The sequence below is a fragment of the Acinonyx jubatus genome, chromosome C1 (assembly GCF_027475565.1).
Source record: "Acinonyx jubatus isolate Ajub_Pintada_27869175 chromosome C1, VMU_Ajub_asm_v1.0, whole genome shotgun sequence".
Classification (NCBI taxonomy): Eukaryota; Metazoa; Chordata; class Mammalia; order Carnivora; family Felidae; genus Acinonyx; species Acinonyx jubatus.
This window is the reverse complement of record NC_069381.1, coordinates 148860273-148881386: the sequence shown is the minus strand read 5'-3', so window position 1 is coordinate 148881386 and position 21114 is coordinate 148860273. Positions and strand designations below refer to the sequence as shown.

General features: G+C 40.7%; 1 long non-coding RNA gene across 1 annotated transcript in view; it reads right to left on the bottom strand.

Moving 5' to 3' along the window:
* Positions 1-21114, bottom strand: part of LOC113598209 (uncharacterized) — a 126955-nt gene that overhangs the window by 103948 nt on the left and 1893 nt on the right. The window contains exons 2-5 of the long non-coding RNA XR_003418847.2: positions 16715-16745; positions 12563-12713; positions 8408-8464; positions 7486-7756 (exon numbers count right to left, since the gene is read on the bottom strand). This is a non-coding gene — a long non-coding RNA (uncharacterized LOC113598209). The remainder of the gene's footprint in view (positions 1-7485; positions 7757-8407; positions 8465-12562; positions 12714-16714; positions 16746-21114) is intronic.

Sequence of the window (21114 nt, the reverse complement as noted above, 5' to 3'; positions counted from 1 at the left end):
AGTGATCCAAGCAAGAACAAGATGGAAGCCACAATGCCTTTCACTATCCAGCTTCAAATATCACACTTTAATTTACATAAAATCCTACTGGTTACATAGGTGAGCCCTATCCAAGATGGGAGGGGAGACTATGTAGGGCATGAATTTGAGAAGCAAGAGTTACTAGGGTCCACCTTGGAAGCTGGCTAGCACACACAAGTATTTTAGATGATAATAAAACTCTAATTTAGAGAACCTTAAAAGAGAAGTCACCTTTGTCTAGTTGCTATGCCACTAAAGAGCACATCAGCCAGCAATGGCCAGATGACCAACATAGGTAAAGACAGAGATTGGGGGTGGGGGGCACCTGAGTGGCTCAGTCGGTTAAGTGTCCCACTTCAGCTCAGGTCATAATCTCGCAATTTGTGATCTCAAGCCCTGTGTCATGCTCCATGCGGTATGGAGCCTGCTTTAGATTCTCTCTCTCTCCGTTTCTCTCTGCCCCTCCCCCACTTGTGTGCGTGCTCTCTCTCTCTCTCTCTCTCTCTCTCTCAATAATAAATTAATTAAATAAATAATGACAGAGATTGGGGCTTTTGGCTCACAGAGACATAGGCTGGCTTCTCTGACACTCCTCCTTCCCCTTCAACACTGGCCTGGGCAATGATACTGTTGGGGAAATACTCCTTGGACACCCTCAATATGAATTCATCCAGCAATTCAGCGGACCTTGTCACAGTCTGGATCTCTGAAAGCAGAGCCTGAAACAAAGACTTACATTCAGATAGTTGATTTGGGGAATGAGTTCAGGTCAGGGCTTGGAAGAGTAAAAGCAAAAAAAGGAGAGAAAATCAATAAAAAGATGTCCTTAGACATTAGCCACCATTATGGTGAATGAAGTTCAATCCCACAGAATCTTCTGGGGACCCTTTTGAAATGCATTCAGAACGATGCCGGGTGATAAACATTGTAAGCATTGAACCATCAGTTCCCATGCCCTTGGTCAAAAACTACTTCATGGGCATTTATTTCCCACACCTCCAGGTTGCACATGTGGAGGTGTCAAGGTGATATTTACAGAACCCCAAAGCCATAGCAGCTGAGAAGCCCTGGGGCAGTAAGCCAGAGGCACACTGAAAAGTTGCAAGAAAGGTGCTGCTGGGTGTACTTGGGGAGGCTGGTAAGTCTGTGTGGAAATTGGTCACCACAACAGAGACTGACAAAGTGGACTGAGAAGATTTGTAGTGCTCCACTAATGGTGCTCCATATTCACTCTTTGTCTAGGATGGAAAATCTGCAATTGGCTAGGGAAATAGAAAAGTATATGCCTAGATGGCAAAGAGCCACCTTGGCCATTCTGAACACGCAATATGGTGGCAGAGTAACACATGCTATATGTTTCTTCCTGGGAACCTTATGGCACTCTGTCTTCCATGGGAAAGGAGAAAGCAAAGTCTTTTTGCCATTTCCTAAGTCCCAAATGGTGTACCTGATGCCTAACAGGAAGCCCTCTAAAATGGGAGTTCCTTACCATAGATTTATCCTCAGCTTGGAAACCTAATTGCCAATTTTAAAGCCTAAGAAAAACCATCTCAATCGTTATTCTATTGATAAGCATATTCTAGATCACCCAGATGACTACCATATAAACAAACAAGAAAAAGATTCTTTTTTAGTGTTCACTGTGTTGCGTTTAATAAGATCAATTATCGTAACCTGTGGTAAGTTTAAAAAGTAGCTAAAAAAACTCTTCAACATTCTTCCCATCAAGACATCAAGACATGGGATCAATGTCCCCTCCCCCTGAATCTGAGAGGACTTGTGGTTCATTGTAACCATAGAACACAGTGGAAATGACCCTTGTGTGACTCCTGAAGCTTGGTCAGAAAATGTGAGGCAAGTTCTACTCTGTGAGCTGGGACACTTGGGAGCCCTGGGCTGCCACGTAAGAAGCCTGACTCTCCCGAGGGTCCCATGCTGTGAGGAAGTTGAGACTGCCTGCAAACGCCTATGTTGAAGCTCCAGTCAACCACCAGGCATCAACTACCAGAGTGAACACATTGAGTTACCTCCGCCCTTGAGTCTTCTCAGCTGAGCCCCAGATACCATGTGGATAAGACAAGTCATTCCCACCGTGTTCAGCCTGAATTCCTGACTCACAAAATCCACAAAGCATAATAAAATGGTTACTTCAGCAGCTCAGTCTTGAGGGAGACTTAATACATTAAAAGGAGGTCAAATAACTTCACAGCATGTTGTATAGATGAAAGACACACAACAGTTTGAGCAGCAAAAAGAGGTAAAAGAACTGAATCATCTTAAAACACAAGGTATTATAGGGTGCGTCTGGGTGGCTCAGCCAGTTAAGCGTCCCACTGTGGCTCAAGTCATGATCTCACAGTTCATGAGTTCAAGCCCCGCATCAGGCTCCATGCTGACAGCTCAGAGCCTGGAGCCTGCTTTGGGTTCTGTGTCTCCCTCTCTCTCTGCCCCTCTCCTTCTCACAATCTTTTTCTCTCGCTCTCTCTCAAAAATAAATAAACATTAAAAATTTGTTTTTTAAATAAAAAAAAACAAGAGGTATTATAGGCATAAGGAACTCTTTCATGATTATTAAAATTCATTCTTTTCATGAATTTATTTCAGCAAAACATAATCTTTCACATTAAGTTAATGTTAATTTGAATTTTAGAATTCATACGGTTTTGTTTTTATTTAATATGTAAATTCATTTGGGTTCTTTAGTTGTTTAATAAACTATAAGCAAAAGGAATTTATATATAACTAGTTAAAGTTGGTATATTATAGGATACATATTATAATAAAAATAATTTAAGTCAACTCTGAAAAATTTTCATTAAAAGGATTCATGTAATAATCAGATTTGCAAAAGATTGCTTTATATTGTTATCAGCTACCTTCTACTTAAAAACCACCAAAACAACCTATTGCCTGTTGCCTTTGGATTAAATACAAACCCCTTCATTAAAAAAACACAAGATCCTTCCCAATCCACCTCAAAAATCTGTCTTTATCTCTTCCCTCCCTTCATTCATTTGCCCTATGTTGCAGCCACCTCCAACTTCTCCCCAGTCTCCTCAGGAACTCCTACCCTTCCTTAAAGACTCACTTCAACTGCCACTTCCTCTGTGATCTTTAGAGATTCAGAGGATTCCTTTCTCTATGTTCCCACAATGTATCAGTCCAGGCCTGGCAGAAAACAGGTGGTACATTCAAATGGGTAACGTTTCCTGACAGAAACAAAACATTTCTTGAATTGACACAAGAAAACCTTACCATTAGCTCTGACTTTTGGTCAACAGATGCAGGCAGCCCACTGTGGAAGGAGCAAGAGATTCAATGCCTCACCTCATGTTTATCCTTTCCTCTGATCTGCTGCCAGGGTCCTGTTGGCTGAACCCAATAAGAAGCCAAAGGACAAAGAAACCCGCTGATACAGTAGTCTATCCAGATCAACCTCCCCAGGGAAAGGCAAGGTGGAGAAGGATGGAGGGTGGCAATGGGCGAGAAGGGAACACAAGACATCCAAGCTCTTTATTTATATGTGAATGATGTTCTGTTGCAATAACCTGTTTTCATGAGTGCTTTCCCACTGGACTCTGACCATGACATCATTACCTCCATATTCTCTGCACTTGGCAAAGGATGTGGACAGAGCAGTCTCTTAATAAGTGTTTATTGAATAATGAATTGATAAGGGAATGACATAGCTGAGAACACTGAGAGCATAACTGGTGTTCTTGAATATTTTTCAATTTTTATTTAAAAAATTTTTCTCTACAGTTGTTTTATTCCTATCATTTGGAATACACCCTCCCTCTTTTTTCTGTAATAAGCTCTTGTGTTATTTTTTTCCTAAGCAAAGCAGCTATTTGTATTGTATTTTCGTTTATTTGCATTTTGTTACTGAGATTTTAGTTCTTTAAGCCAGTTAGGATTATATCTTATAATAAAGCTCATTTTAATCTGTTTTATTTGTGTGTATATGATTGTAGAGCAATTTAATTTATAAAATAGGACACATTTATGGCACATGGCTTAAAATTTTCCCTTCAGTTTTGTTCTGATTTCCTAAATTTCTTTACACTATTTGTATGGATCTTGTCAATCAAATTTTATTCCGTATAAGAGATTAATAGAGGAATGCTACATTATAAGCCTTCCAGTTTCCTTGAATGATTTTTAGTATTCTGTAACACTTTTTTGTAATTAAGATTTAAATACCCAATCCCTCAAGACTTGCCATACAGAGAGCTGTCAATCAAAGAATTGGCAGGCTCTATGATCCGCATGATGAAGTCTTTATCCCTACTCTCTGATGCCTTCAAGACCAGCTTTTGCGAGCTGATCCTTCATTTCACATGTCTTAGAACTCACTCACACTTCTTATGCTTGGAAATGTAACACACAAAGTGACAACGTAATCCACAGCTAATAAGTTAGCGGCTATAAAAATGAACATTCACATAAACTTGCCAAGCATGGAGGATGGAGGTGTTACACCGTACTCGTGTATATATGTCTGCCAGGGCAATAGTACATATGCCTTTGGAGATGCTTCTAAGTTATGCAGAGAAGCCGACAATAATTCTTGAACTTTGTCGTCAGGATCCAGTTTCATTTAAGAGCCAAACCAACAGCATCAAAACACTTGGCCATGATCAGCCACAATCCAGCCGGTGAAGAACACATATAAAACTAGCCCTTGGGTTGCAAATTTTGTGGAAATAAGGCTATCTGAGCTGACTCTGTTGTGTCTTAGTTTGGGATACACGCTTTCACTGAAAAAATAATAGCAACGAGGGAGTTCTTGGATCTATTTTCTGCATATCTTTTAACTCCTTTCAGAGTCAAGTAAAATGAATAATCACTATTATTGCTTAGAGAAAGATTTTGATATTAAATTTATATCATTATTCTGAGTATAAAAATATAATTCTAGTGTTTTAAATTTTACATTCAAAATTTAAATGTTTAGGTTTATTCCGTTACAATTAATACTTAAATTAATGCATAATAAAATTTAACAGTGGCCTAAGATTTGAACCCCACACCATAAAACTGAGTTTTGCCCATTGAAATCTAATTTTAAATTTACCTATCCTACACAATAAGATAGGGTATTTGATGTATGATGCTTTAAACATTTATAAATTCTTGATTATATACATCTTGTTTTAATGTATTATATTTCTGAATATTGGTTTTTTAAAAAAATTTAATGCTTATTTATCTTTGAGAGACAGACAGGCAGACAGACAGAGTGTGGGCAGGGGAGGGGCAGAGAGAGGGAGACACAGAATCCGAAGCAGGCTCCACGCTCTGAGACGTCAGTACAGAGCCTTACATGGGGCTTGAACTCACGAACTGTGAGATCTTGACCTGAGCCAAAGCCAGCCAGTTTAAATGACTGAGCCACCCTGGTGCCCCATTGCGAATTTGTTTTTAATAAATGAATAAACTCTCTTAATGTCTTCTCAATAGGACTTTTTAATTTTTATCATTTTTATTTTTTATGTTTATTTGTTTTTTGAGAAAGAGAGAGAAAGAGAGAGAGAATTAGTGGGGGAAGGGCAGAGAGAGAGGGAGACGCAGAATCTGAAGCAGGCTCCAGGCTCTGAGCTGTCAGCACAGAGCCCGCTGACATGGGGCTTGAACTCATAAACTGTGAGATCATAACCTGAGCCAAAGTCAGAGGCTTAACCGATGGAGCCACCCAGGTGCCCCTCTCAATATGACTTTTTAAAATTGTGTGAACTTGTAATCACATATGTGAGGGAAGAGCATCTTGAGTCCACTGGAAAGGTGAGCAGAGATTTGTGTTAAGTGGAAGCAGAGTTGCTTATTGGCAGAGGAAGGAAGCCAACACATGCCTGTTATAGCACATGTTTAATGGATCTTATTTTAGAACTTACAAGAACCCTAAGAGGTAGACATCTCTTATCCCTATACTGATTCATATAGTAAATCTCAGGAGAGTTGGATAAATCACCCTAATGCACGGGGCTGGGAAATTGTAAAGGCGGGATACAAATTCAGATGATTTTAAAGGTTTGTTCTTTTTATTATCCCGCCTAGTCTTCCAATGCACAGAAAATAAAATAGACTATAAGTTTCTCAAGAATAGGAGCTCTGCCCAAAGCAGCATGTATGCGTGCACTCACCAAGCATACATTCGGGGTCTACTCTGAACCAAGTTTTGTGCTAGGCCCTGAGAATACAAGGGTGAAGAAGAGAAGCAAGGACAGTCCCCATCCTTGAGGAGCTTACAGACTAGAGAGGGTTTCAGAAGAACAAAGAGACTATGATAATCAGTATGATCAGAGCCATAGGGAGAGAAAAGTGAAGGTGCTCTATAAATTCAGATTTTCAGGATTTGGCAAGGTGAGTTGGAGGAAACAGCCTCCAAGCAGAGACTTTGCAAACAAGCATTGTTTGTTTGGGTGCAGGAAACCAGGGACGCTACTGGAAAGAGTTCCTGGAAGGGGATACTGAGTGAGAAAAGGCCTGAAACAAAGAACAAGGTCACACTGAGAAGGTGGCAAGAATGGTAGAGATGAAAGGAGATATTGCAAAGGAATTTACAGACAATGCTCAAAGGATTGGAAACAATAGGACCACACTCACAATTGAGGACAATGTCTCTGGGCAGAGTATAGAGATCCAACAGAGGGGTAAGGAGAACAAGGAGCAGGGAGGGCACTAGAAGTCAGAAAGCCACTAGGAGAAGTGGTGGTGGCCTTCACTAAGAAGTGGTCTTGGGGACTGGGAGGTGGGAGAGCTGAGTCTGGAGACTGATGTGAGGGAGGAAAAGCACACCGGGACTGTCCACAAGCTTTGTTAAGTTTCTTAAGAATATTGAGAGAAAGCCCTAAAACAATACAGCTCAAATCCCAACACACAGAATTTCATAGGAAACAACTATAAATTGATACTCCCTATTGACGTAAATGGAGACTTCCATGGAATATTACTCAGCCATAAAAATAATGAGATCTTGCCATTTGCAACAACATGGGTGGACCTAGAGACTACGATGCTAAGTGAAATAAGGCAGGCAGAGAAAAACAAATACCACATGATTTTGCTCATATGTGGAATTTAAGACACAAAACAAATGAGCAAACAAAGAAAAAAAAGAGACAAACAAAAAACAGACTCTTAAATACAGAGCATATACTGGTGGTTGCGGTGGGGGGGGAGATAAATAAAGAGGATTAAGACTACATTTAACTTGATGAGCACTGGAAATGTATAGAATTGTGGAATCATTATATGGTACACCTGAAACTGACATAACATTGTATATTAATTAGACTTGAATTAAAAATAAATTTTTTAAAAAGACAGTTCTCCTGAGCTCTAAAGTATAACTCTTCCTTTAAAAATCTTAAATTGCAGCATCCAGAGGGAAACTCTCTGATAATAAAGTACTCAAGCATTTTAAGGCATTTATCTTTAATGGGATTAGAAGTCTTAATCTACCTTCTTGGAATTAATAAGAGAGCAGGAATTCTTTTCCTCTAGTCCAGGTGCAGTCGTTCTATGATTTTGCATTTTCTGGTTGTCCACAGAAAAAGATTTGTTCCATGATTAGTGAGCCTGTTAGGTTCCTCCTTATGTTTACGCTGCACGGTGTTATCAGATACTCATTAGCTTCTTTATTAAGACCGTCTATTAGATGCACACAAACTGAAGAAGAGCATCAGCTCTTTTGCATAATTTTGAGTTGTGAATTATTCCTGTATTCTGTGTACTGGGACAAAAATATAATGGAGAGGCGTTACGTTCGGACAGAATTTTTTCAACCCAAAAATGTTTCTTGGAATTCTCATCATAACGGTAAATTAAAATTTTTACTGGTCATTTTTTATTAATTTTGTGTTAGCACTATTTATTCATACAGAGCAGTTTAAAAATGTAAAGCATTTCTTATTGAAATACATAGTCTTCAGTGAGGTAAAGGAAGATTTCTTACATCTCCCAACACAGTTCACCTCTGACTCAAACAACACAATAGTCATTTCATAAAATGTATTGACATTAGGGTTGAGAGTAAATTAATATATTTTTATAAGTTATGAGACTGATATTTAATTAGTGGGCTCAAAATAAAACAATTGTGTCTTCTTTCATCAAGTCCTGGTATATTATAGTATGGAACATGGTATCATGTTTCCACTTTGCAGCAGTATTTAAAATGATATTTGAACTTATCTTAAGTTTTTCTTAATAGCAATATGTTACTATTCCAATATCAATTTTATATTTGACACACGTATAAAATGTATTATTTTATGAATAAACCTTAAACATATCAGGTTGTACTATATTAAATTGTCATGCATAGGTCAAAAATAGTCAAGGATCAGGATTACCACATGGTTCAAATCTAACCTTTACATACCTGTTTTCGTATCCCTTTGCATTATTAGCAATGGCCACCCAGTCATTAAGTGAATGCCTAAAAGAAATAACATTTATATGACATATATTCCATTAACCACTAGTTAAAAGTACTTGACCCATACATAAGCCTTAACTGCCCACAAGGATGACTGGGTAGAAAAAAGGTCCAGAAATCTGATCCTATGTATATTTGAGTTAAGCTTATGATTTTCACTAAAATAATAAAGAGTTGTTTGTTTTTTAGTAAATTCTGTGCTCGAATAAAACTTCAAAGGGAAATTTCTAAACATAAATGACCTACTTACTAAGCATTGCCTTTCAAAACAATAGAGAGGATGGATAGTTACTGAAGACTGCCTACCAGCTATGCTTTCAATAGAGAATAGGAAAAAACAGAGGCTCTTCTTGGGAAAACAGGAAGATCGTGGACTTTAATTGGAAAACCTGGTTTGTCTGAGCAGTTTTATTTCACGTCCCTCAAAAGTGAGAATGCCTTGGTCATTCCTCTCTCAAAGAAGCTGTATGGCCTAGAGAGGACAGCAGGACGTTCGGGGAAGAGGTGAGGCATGTTGCATTCTAGAGCCTCTGAGATCCAGGAAGGAACTTAGAGCTGTCAGGTGGAGGTCTCTGTAGGGCCGAGGGCTGTCATGTTTCACCACTAGAGATAGCATATCAGGAGTTGCACAAAATTATTGGGTAGAAAGAAATTCTTGCCATTTATACCTTTTATGAATTATATTTATATAAAATTCTACTTGTGTTTCGCAATATAAGTATCTTAAATTTTTGCATTTGCTCTTCCATATGTGCATTCTTAGTTCCTGAAAACCCTGAGAAAGAAAAAAAAAGGTTATAAATAGGAATTAGAAGATCTGATACCTGCCCATGAAGTGTGTACATTCGTGGGTGGAAAAGATGAACCTACATGAAAGAGTTAGAGTATACACCTTAGTACACAGTTGTCCTCCTCCCTCAGGGCATTAGTCATGACAATACATTTCTGTAGCGCCTCCCTTCCCAGGAGCCCAAGCAACGGCCTGCAGGACAAACTGCCAAACAAGATACTCCTCATGATCCTTGGAAGCCAGTGACTCCATCTGGGAAACCAATTCAGTCTCTTCTTTCTAATCATAAGCCCCTCGGACTTGGGTCCTACCGAACCTTTGTCACGGTGGGGCAATACCTCAGGAGTCCTGGCAGGAAAATTAAATAATGCTGGTAAAAAAAGAATACCAATGACAACTCCACTCCCATTTATGGAGACTACCCCCTGCTCTTTAGAAGTGTTTTACTTAACTCGCCACACCTCTTAAATCTTTAAATACTCTTGTAAAGCACTGCTCCAAAAAGACAATGAGGCAGAGCCTGAGTAGGCAACTCGCCCACACTCTGTCTACTGTACCAATGTGCGTCTGTCCAGTGTTAGCTACCAAATAAGCCAGAGAGTGGAACAAAGAATGTTTGTTTGCATGACCGCAAAATTCTAACCCGCCCCCTACCCCCACCCTACCCAAAGTTTTCAAAGTTTCTAGAGAGATTCTGCAATGCAGTTTAAAAATCTACTGGGACTTTAAATCTATGGAAAAAGAAAATTGCCCAAATGTACCACCTCCTACCAGGAAACATCCCCATTACTTGTGCACCCCCTTCCCCTCTGGCTGGGTTACGCACCACTCGAGGGTACTGTTTTATAACAGTCTGCTGCAGCCCAGGCTGTCTTTCCCCTAGATAAGTTGTCTTCTCCCCACTGTCTCAGCTTAAGATTATTGCATGTACATTCCTTTCCTCCTGTGAACATCTGTTCAACATCCTTCAGACTGGAACCCATTCATGCACAGACCTTCGGGGCACTGGAATATTGACCCACAGCTTTTTCCTCTCACAACTATTTTTAGCCTTATAGTTTGTATTTTTCAACACTCCAGTCATTTTCATGCCTCTACTTAGTCTCCTCATTTCTCCATGTTGTGTAATATTCCTTTGAGTTATCTTTTTCCAAGGAACTCAAAGAACTCGATGATTCAGCCCTCTGCCCACATACCCACATGAGGAAGGAGGCTCTCCTCCCTGCTTATCTGAGGCACAAAATTGTTTTGGCTCCAGTGCAGCTCTGTTTTTCCAGCTGTCAAGCAGCAGCTGACCAGATTTTTTTTTTATCCACACTGAAAACTGACATGCAGCAAAGTGCGTTATGGCTGGTGGGGTGGATACAGGGTCTCAAAAAAGCACAGAAGCAAAATAGAATCTTGGAACTCAGAGTGGCAATGAACCTATGCAGAGAGGCAAGCTTGACAATTTTATTATGTGCTAGGTACCAGGCCAGCTGCTAGGAATAAACAGAATAAAACCCAGCCCTTGGCCCCGCAGAAGGGAAGGACACAAATGAATTAGCATTTATTCATTCAGTGTGTCTGTAAACACATTATGAGCAGCTATTACATGCCAGAATTTATTCTAGGCCCTGAGAGTACATCAGTGAATAACATAGACAAAATCCTTGGAGATGACTGGATGCAAAAAAAAAGCATCGGATATAATTATATGGACTGGAGTCAGACCTCTTGGGTTCGAATCCTGGCTGTGTAACACTGGGAGGAATGTTTGCCTTTCTGTGTGTCGTCTGTGCGGTAGGAACGGTAACAGTACCCACCGCATAGAATTATTAGGAAGATCACAGGAGCTAATACATGTCAAGAACTTAGCAGAATGTCTAGTACCTAGCATGGGGTCCATAGTCTTACATATTATTACATTAGATAATATGAACATTAATAAAAGGAAGTCTTATTTAGAATGGAGTCAGAAAGCTGGCAGGGGTAGTTTTCATGCTCCACCACTCCTCCGCAACTGCAGACCCAACAGGAAAGGATGCGCTTTGCACGTACGTGGTTACTACTTTACTACCCCAGCAAGCCCAAGATAGGCTCCCACCCCACTCCCCTCGACAGCCCAGCCAATGAGACACTGCCGCAACTCAGCCAATGAAGAGCCACTATACTTTGAACTCCTGGTTTACGCCAATAGGTTTTTTGTATGTAAAAGCCCCTCCCAACACCTCCCCCTTACTCTACGAGAGAGCCTGTCTCTCCTTGGTTCTACAGATTTGCCTATGCTTTTGCCATAGTTTGCCTGTCTCCAATTGCAATTCTTTGCTATTCCCAAATAAACCCATTTTTGCTGGTAAATTAACAGGCAGGGCATTTTTTTTTTTTTTAGATTAACGGTAATTACATTACAGAGTGAGAGAATTTTGTTAAAAAGAGGTGAGGCATGAAGCGCTCAGGGAGCATAGAAGCAAAGTACCTCACTTAGGAGGGGGGTTCGGTGGACAAACTTAGAGGAGCTCCCACCGAAGTCCAGTCCATAAGGTTAAGAGCTAATCCAATGAAAAACAGGGGGAGTGGAGTACAAGGCAGAGGAAACATTGTGCTTGATGATTTGGAAGCGAAGGAGAGAGCAGCGATGCTTGGAAGTGCACCTAATTTAGCATAGGTGGGGGAGGTTGGGAGAAGTGGTTAAGAGCGGAGATCAGATCATGACAAGGAACTCCAGCTTTCAGCAGGAGAAGCCATTAACTGTAAACAGGAAAGTGACAGAGCTGCACTGAGCGAAAGCACAAGAGAAGCCAGTCAGAGGAGACAGCTGCAGTGAACTGGATGGGAAGAGAGGAAGGCCCGAACTCACGTGAAGGTTTTGAGCTTAGAGGGGTGTGGACAAATAGCAGAGACAGGGAAGAGGCTGATGTGTAGCGTCCGAATGAGGGGACATCAAAGGAAGACTTGTGGCTTTCTGGCTTGGGCAGTGTGGCAGGTGACGCCTCTCCCTGAGGTGGCGCCTGATGGAGAAGGATCAAACTTGGTGTGTGGGGGCCCACGGGGGAGTGAGTGTGGCTAGCGCCAGCAATAATTAATAATTAACTTACTGTTGGCTAAATTGCCTCTGATATGCTTCTGAGTGATCCAGGCTGAGCCATCCAGGAGCTCAGATCCAGCAGAGAGATCCCTGCTAAAGAGATATGTGGAGAAATCATCAACATTTTGGAAAGCTTCTGGGAGTAGCTGAAGTTACTCATTTATTATCTCATTAAATCTCCACAACTCTGTGAAGTAGGTTAGAAAAAGACCCACGGGCATATAATAATTGGATGACAGACCCAGGCTTGTCTGACTTTAAAATCTTCACTCTCCTCTTCTCCACACTGCCTTCTGGGTGGTATGTCGAACGTCTGGAAGAAGCAGTTGTTTCTGTGTTTCATGGTTTTGGTACGTTGCTGATTTCACTCCAGCCCAACCCTGCTGTAGTTTCTGGAAATACAAATATTAATAAAACTTGTCTGCCACAGCCAAAGCAAGGTACAAGAGACAGAAAGACAACAGGTCGTTTCAATATAATATGGTAAGGGCAGTGGGAGAGGTATGCACAGAGCACATTTGCCACAACTTTCGAGAATCAGGAAGAGTTCTGGCCTCAAAAGTCCTAATAAAAGTGCACGTCCAATCAAATCCATTCCTTGGAATAGATGGAGTATGAGAGTGGAGAAAGGGGTGGAGAGGTGGGACCTTTGCCCGAGAGAATTTGTTTAGAGGAGTTATTACGCCAGGGGATACTTGGCATAGACGGGATCGTGAAAAGAGAAAAGAGCAAGACCTGAGTGGGAAATGGAAGGAAGAGCCCCTAGGGGACTCTCACACACTAAACATCAGATCCACAGCTCAGTGCATTCACGTGGCCTCTGGGAATTCTAATATCCTCCCTCAGCCTCCCCCCCCCAAAAAAAAATGCTTTGGGGGGACCAGTAAAGCCGTCGTCTCTGGAATTTGGTCTTGGATTTTGCTAGCAAGCTTGGATGGATTAGCAATGTAAACTCCATTTGTAAACACTGTGATCTCCATGATGGGCCTGACTTGTTCACTATGATATTCCCAGTACACTGCCTGACAAGGTAGCAGGCAGTAAGTATGAACCTTGATTGGATTAAAGCTAAATGTAAATTAACAGTTAGTTACACTCAGAAAATTAAAAAGGTTTTTTAAAATATATATTGCATTTTACATAATAGATTTACCGTGTTGAAATTTTTTGTTCTTCCTAGTAGAAGCCAGAGCCCTGAGTTGCCCATTGAAGAACATCTGATTAAGTTATTTTCTCATTATTCATGGCCATCATCTAGTTTCCACCAAAAGACTTTGGGTGGTCTTTGCAACGTTACTCATAACCACATGACCTGATTTAGAATCAATCTTCTGTTAAAAAGGACACCACAAACTCAAAATGGAGCCACATAGGCCAAATCACCAAACCAAGGCTTCATACCTAATCTAATTGCAATTCCAAACTCCCCAGAAATGTAGTCTTCATGGGACAATCAGGAATGTTCTGGTCAGCACCAATCAGGTAATCTGTCTCATGGACTCACCATCACCAAAAGGAAATTGAGGTGATCCACCTAATAAGATCCCCTGCCATTGCCCCAAGGAAAGGTTACCTTACCTGGAACAATCCTCTTCTTCTTTTGCGAATAACTTCCTTATCCCTTATCCGTCTCCCTACAAAGATCTTCCATTATGTACAACTTCTTAGAGCTCCCTTTTACCTACTAGACAGGATGCTGCCCGATTGATGAATTGTTTAATAAAGCCAATTGGATCCTCCACTTTACTCAATTAATTCCAACCAAATTAATAATCCACTGTTTCTTGTGAAATCTCTTATAGTTTATCTGCCAACATGTTAATGCTAATACATTGGTGGATATGACAGAAAATCTTAACTAGAAAGAGATAAACATTTGTAATGAAATCCTCAAGGAGTCACTTGAACACTGAGCCTTTTCCTAGGCCCCAGCAAAGTCAAAGTTAACATGTAAGTATTCAACAAACTCAGTAATCATGTATTTTTCTATATAAGACTCCTACTGAATGACTTATCTTAATTTTTTAGCACTTGCTTCTATTTCCAAGCATCTTTGAATATTATAACTGCTATCGTCAAATGGCCACAAAATGTGGACACATCATTTAAATTATTAAGATACTGATGCTAATAAAGGACACGAGAATGATGTATAACTGCCTTTGGGGTGGTCGAAGAAAACAAACATCAAGATGTGCATGCTGCTGAGATGCTGGAATAGAACAGTGAGAGAATTATTATTTATGGTATCTTTTTATTCATGTAATGTCTTCCATGGCTATATCTTCATTCCATATTATGGAAATAAAACAAAGACCATCCAAATAGGAACAATCAAAAGCTATGTTTTCAGAGCTTAATAGTGTAAGGGAGTCAGCCACCATCACTTGGCATTTGGGCCCAAGGCAGGCAGGGGAGTGGGAGTGTGTTATAGCTTAAAAAAAAAAAAAAAAGCAGGAGGTCTTCAAGTGTGCCCTGATTGGAGAATATTAGCATGGGAAAACAGGAAGAAGTCTGACTAGAAATAGAATATCTTGTAAGATTAGGTTGGGGAGCATATTAATCTTTTTCTAGTTAGTTCCAAGTTAGCGGGGGAAGCTGGCAGTCATTGACCAAGCCCTGACCAAGGTTGCTGTAGAGGCTGTAAGTCGGAATCCAATTGTCATATATGATCTGGTCATTATCTACCTGCATATGGAGTTTCTCAGCATTAAGATTTCAGAGGTTAGCTTTCCTAGAATGAACTCAGTATATCTATCATATGCTGGAACCAGTGCTCCAAAGGAGTAAATATATCCTGCTGATACTGAGTAATTGCCACATTGGTGTTGAAACTGTGTTAAATATACACGAAGCATTCTCACTGAGGACAATTTTGTTCCAAGGGAATGATTCTTGGGGGGCTATATATATATATACATATATATATTTGTATGTATGTATGTATATTTATATATTTATATTTATATTTATTGCTATTTCTTTCCTTACATTATAGCAACCACTACCTACCCAGCCCATCCACTCCACCACTAACTCCAGCCTCATAAACATGTATCAACAGCATCACATCTACCACATGTTTAAAGCTTGAAAAACACTAAGAAGGAGATGTCATCATAGCCACAGCCGCTTTGTGAGAATATGGTTCTAATGATCTTGAACACATTTTCCCATAAAGTCTTAAGTCAGTCTTCTTAGTAACTTAATAGAAGCAAATTCTCCCAATTAAAAAAACCTACAGAATATCCAGAAGGCACCAGTGAAAGAAAAACACAGAAGTCTTCTCCCCCTTGGGCTGGTGTCTGGTCTAAAAAGTAGCAAAAGGCCTTTCCCGAGCACTAAGTGTGACAAGAACTCCTTATTTGGTATTACTCATAATTGGGGCAAAGCAAACGCCCCAAACCACAGCTGGGAAACAGTTTTTAGAGAGTTATAGTTAAGTAAAAATCAATGTGATTAAATTCTTTTATGATAAGCTTCACAAAGAGAAGCACCTTCCCAATTAATTTTGCAACATCAAGTGTATTGCCCCTCATCCTGTCTCTGATTCTTCTTTCTCTCATCCATCCAGCACATACTACTGCCTGATTCTCACAGCTGAAGTTAAAATATTAACTTTTCCCCAGCAAAAACTTTCAGTTTCCCCAGCTGAACTTTCAGTTCAGCTCCCTAGTATATGCTGAATATTGAATTTAAGACCAAAGAATATTCGACAACTGACCTTTATTTCCCAGTACTCTCTAGAATACCCTATATCCTGGTGAAACTACACTAATAGATTTTGCCTGAAGATCCTCCAACTTTCTCATTCAGCCTTTGCGTGCAGTTGTTCTTTGGCCTAAAATTTCTTTCCATATATCTGAATCCACAGAATTATCCAGTCAGCTTTCTATCTTTTATATATCTTTTGGTAGGATTGAATTTTGTTGTAAATAGGTTCTATTTAGGATACAACCAGAATAATCTTCCAAACTATGGTTGGTAGGAAAAACAGAAACAGATGGGATCAATGTTGAAGGTAACCTGTAAAGTGAGTTGTGATCTGGATTTTAAAGGAGGTGAGGTGTGAGGTTTGGTTTGGGCAGCAGGAGTCCATTCCCAGATAAGTGGGGCAGATCACATGGGGGATAGGTATCCACTGAGCAAAAGAACAAATAAAAACCTTTGTACTTACTTTACTTATCCTCTAAAGCCAAGACCAAGGAGGAGAATCTGTTCAGCTCCCTCACCACTCCCTCTGTCCTGGCCCAGCCTCTCTCTTTCCCTTCTTTCTACTTGTGAGATCCCCCTTCTTCCATGCCTCTGGTTCCAACCCCCAAGAACACAGAGAGAGATTTTAGATATTTTTTCTTCATTTATCATTTCACATTTTCATTTTTTCAATACTTACTATGCATGTGTTCTGAGCATTTCACGAGACCCTGGAAAATGAAGGACCAAAGAATATTATAAAAGCATAAATGGAACATTTCCAATCTTTATGAGAAGATGATTAGCAAATAATACACACTATCACCATGTTGGGTTGTTTATTTCGTTATTTTTCATTTGGGCCCTCCCATTTACTCTTTGCCTTATCTTCCCTGCCCATTGCCTTATGAGTCTGACCCCTACAGATTGCATGCTCTATTATCCAGGTTTCTTTGCCCTCTGGCATTAGTTGCTTTCAGCCAGTAGGAGGTACCAGCAAGATATTAAAGAGAAGTAGGAGAAAGTTACCAAAATATTTATTCCTTCTGCTTTTCATCTATGTTGTGCTGTAATCTCACATTGGTTCCATCTTTGCAGGGCAACAGCTCACTCTAGGTGACCCCACCTCCAAGACTGAGGGTTCTTAAAAGGGGTTGTTCCCATAAACAGCTACAAGGATAACATGGTAACCAGAGTTTCACCTGCAATGATGGTGGTTCATTTATCATGAGGTACTTAAGAATGAAGTAGATGGACAGCATTCTAAACTATGGCTTGATTTAAGCAATCAGAAAAATTCTAGGTCTGTGGCAGAAATCTCACTTAAGTTGCCGTAATAGAAATTCATAGCCTCTTAAGTTTCCAGACTCAAACTATTTCATTCTCAAACCAGAATGCCATGTTTAAAATGAAGGCCAGGGGCGCTTGGGTGGCTCAGTCAGTTAAGCACCTGACTTTGGGTCAGGTCATAATCTCAAGGTTTGTGGGTTCAAGCCCCATGTCAGACTCTGTGCTGACAGCTCAGAGCCTGCAGCCTGCTTTGGACTTTGTGTCTTCCTCTCTCTCTGCCCCTCCCCCCACTCATGCTCTGTCTCTCTCTCTCTCTCTCTCTCTCTCTCTCTCTCTCTCTCAAAAATAAATAAAAATGTTTAAAATTTAAAAAAATAAATAAAATAAACATTAAAAAATAAAACAAAATAAAATAAAATGAAAGCCAGATCTTTTTGAGGAAGGAGCCTGCAGTTGCCACACTAACTTAAATCTTCTTCCAAGTTTCCCTCAGGAAGACACGTGACATAAAGTTAAGTTGGAAAGTGACCTGTGAAAAGGGACATGCTCAGACCTCCCGGGAGTTATTAAATACTAGCCCTAGGTTTATACTCATTTCTATAGGGTTAAAACACCATTATGGTCCAGTGGTATATTAATTTCCTATTGCTGCTGTAAGAAATGACTACAGGGGCACCTGGGTGGCTCAGTTGGTTAATCATCAGACTCCTGATTTTGACTCAGTCATGATCTCTCTGTTTGTGAGTTCAAACCCTGCATCAAGCTCTGTGCTGACCGCTGGGAGTCCGCTTGGATTCTCTCTTTCCTTTTCTCCCTGCCCTCCCCCCCAATAAACAAATAAACATTAAAAAAAAAAAGAAATCACTAGAAACCTGGTGATGTGAAACAACAGAAATATATCAGCTTATAGTTCTGGAGGTCAGAAGTCTGAAATAGGTCCTACTGGGCTAAAATCAAGGTGCTGTCAGGTGGTGTATTCCTTCTAGGCTCTAGGGAAGAATTCTTCTCCTGCCTTTTTCAGCTTCTAGCCTGCATCCCTGACTGGTGAAGAGACATTATGGTAAGAAAGGCCAATGGGAAGCCCCTGGAACTGTCCCTCCCCCACAGCTATAGAGTAAAATCAAAAGTAATACCACATCCCTGGTGGTATTATCACAAGATAAGAACCCAAAAAATGCAAGAATGCTGGTTTTCTATCCTACACTCAATTTCCCCATTCATTCAGTCAGTGCAAAAGTAAGATGAATTGTGGAAAATGTTTATGAATCAACCTCAGCAGCCATTTCCAGTGTGGTAACTTTACTGGGTCAAACAATATCGACCTAGTACCTGGGGGCTATTAACCTGAAGAATACTTTTTTCTTGATCTAATTAATAGGACGATCCAAAAGAGTTTTTCTTAACTTAGAAGGGTCAGCAGCATAGTTTCACCATCTTACTTCAGGGCTACGTCAACTCTCTTGCTCTCTGTCATAATATGGTCTCCCAGGACCTTGGTCGTATCCCATAGAATATCACACTGATCCATCACCTGGGTAACATTATGCCAATTGGACCTCAAGAACCATAAGTAGCGATTTCGTTATGTGCTTTAGTAAGACAAATATGGCCACAGAGTAGAGGGTAAATCCCATGAAAATCATGCAAAGTTTCAAGGAATTCAGTAGTCTAGAGTATGCCAGGATATCTCCTCTAAAGTGAAAGATAAGTCACTATACCTTGTATGCCCACCACGAAGAGGAACAGTGTTTGCCAGAACTCTTCAGATTTTGGAGAAATGATATACCACAACTGGAAGTGCTTCTCCAACCCATTTGCCAAGCGCTTCTAAGTCTGTCTGTCTCAAATGGGGCCTGGAGCAAGAGAGGGCTTCCAAGTTGAGGCTGCCCTGATACTTGTATCTTAATGATCTAGCAGATGCAGTACTTTTAGACATGTCTGTGGCAGCCAGAGATACCGTACAAGGCCTCTGGCAAACCCCAATAAGAGAATCACAGAGGGTATGCCTAAGGACTCATGTCCTTTTTGCCAATTTATTAGCTACCTATTGATGTATAATAAAATACCCCCAAAACTCTGGGGCCCATCTTAGATTTTGGCTACAACAGTCAATAATTATTCACTATACGAAAACCAACTCCTCTCTTTCTCCAGGGCCCTGGTAGAGACAGAAAGCATGATCCCGGAACCAAGACTACCAAGCATAGTAGTCTTCTAGGGCTGCTGTAATAAAATACCACAAACCAGCAGCTTACGCTTCTGGAGGCTGGGAGTCCCAAACCAAGGGATCGGCAAGGTTGGTTCCTTCTGAGGGCTGTGAAGGATGAACCTGTGCCAAGTTTCTCTCCTTGGCTTGTAGATGGTCATCTTCTCCTTGTGTCTTTTTACATCATCTTCTTTCTGTGCATATCTGTCTCTGTGTCTAATTTCCCCTTTTTATAACCACTCAGATTAGAGCCCACCCTAATGACTTCTTTTTAACCTGACTACTTCTGTAAAGATCCTATTTTCAAAACACCTGTAGCTTCATGGGGAGTTCTCGATAGCCAGGTAACAGAGGAAAGGTCAGCTTTATGCCAAGTAAGCTGGCAGCAGTCCTAACTGGATGGCTGCTGCATCACAGCCCCTCTCAGGGATGTCTTGGAATAGAGTAGGAAGAGAAATCTTCCTAAGGGGCAGAACTTTTATTACAGCTGTTTTTTTCCTTTTTCATGGAAAGAGAAATGGCCTGATATAAGATCAACACTGACTCATAGGTGGCAGCTAATGTGTTGGCCAGCTGGTATCTTAGGGACTTGGAAAAAACAAGCTTGAAAGACTGGTGATAAAGAAGTTGGGGTAGGGGAGATTTGGGAAAAGAATATCTTGAAGAGGGAAGGGTTTGAAGATATTTGTGTCTCATGGAATGCCCTCCAGAGAACAAGATTATCTGTCCCATGGATGTCAGCCAACCTCCCCCCAGCTTCCCCTTGCTGGATGTATGGTGCCATGATACCGGCATGGAGGCTAAGCGTGGGCTCAGCTGTATTGCCTTCCCTCTCCAAGGCTAATGTGACTTGTGGCTTCCTTCCTCCATTGCTTTGTGCACAAACTGATAAGAGCAGAGGCCTACACTGAGCCCCCAGTATGGCACCATTCCCTGTAGTCCTTGTTGGTTGGCTCTTTTCATAGCTCCAGCTCACAGGCTCCAGTAACACTATTGACTCACCTTCTGAGCAGTTGGAAAAGGGAGGAGCAGATGGAATTTAAATATATGACTAAAGGCAGAGTTGAGAGGAATTGGTAGCCAAGTGAATGTAGTAGGAGAATGGCAAAGAAAACCTGAGATGAGTGAAGTTTTCAGTTTTTGTGAATGGTGAATGGGAACACTTTGAATGAAGACAGGGATGATCAGAGAAGGGTAGGGAGAGACTGATGGAGGAGATGAAGAGTTCAGTTTGAGCCTCTGGAAGTAGGTGAGGGTGAGCATATGTATGCATCGTGAGCAACCAGTGGTTAAGGAGGGGGAAAGATCCTGAGTTTAGAAGCAAAGTCAGCACTTGAGATAAAGGATGAAAACTTGATTTTATTCATAACTATGTTAATGTCCCACAGGACTTTGCATGTTTGATCTTTTACCTCTAACTATGGACACGGAGACTTTGCTTTTCAGCTGCAGTGAACAAGCTGAAGAGGCCTTTAAGAAATGGTGGGGCGGGGACACTTACCCTCAGAGGAAGTAAGCATAGGGAGACCCTAAAGGCAAATGTTTACCACAGCATTTTATACTGAAAGTGCCAAATGCACAGACCTCACCTGTCTTGTCCCACT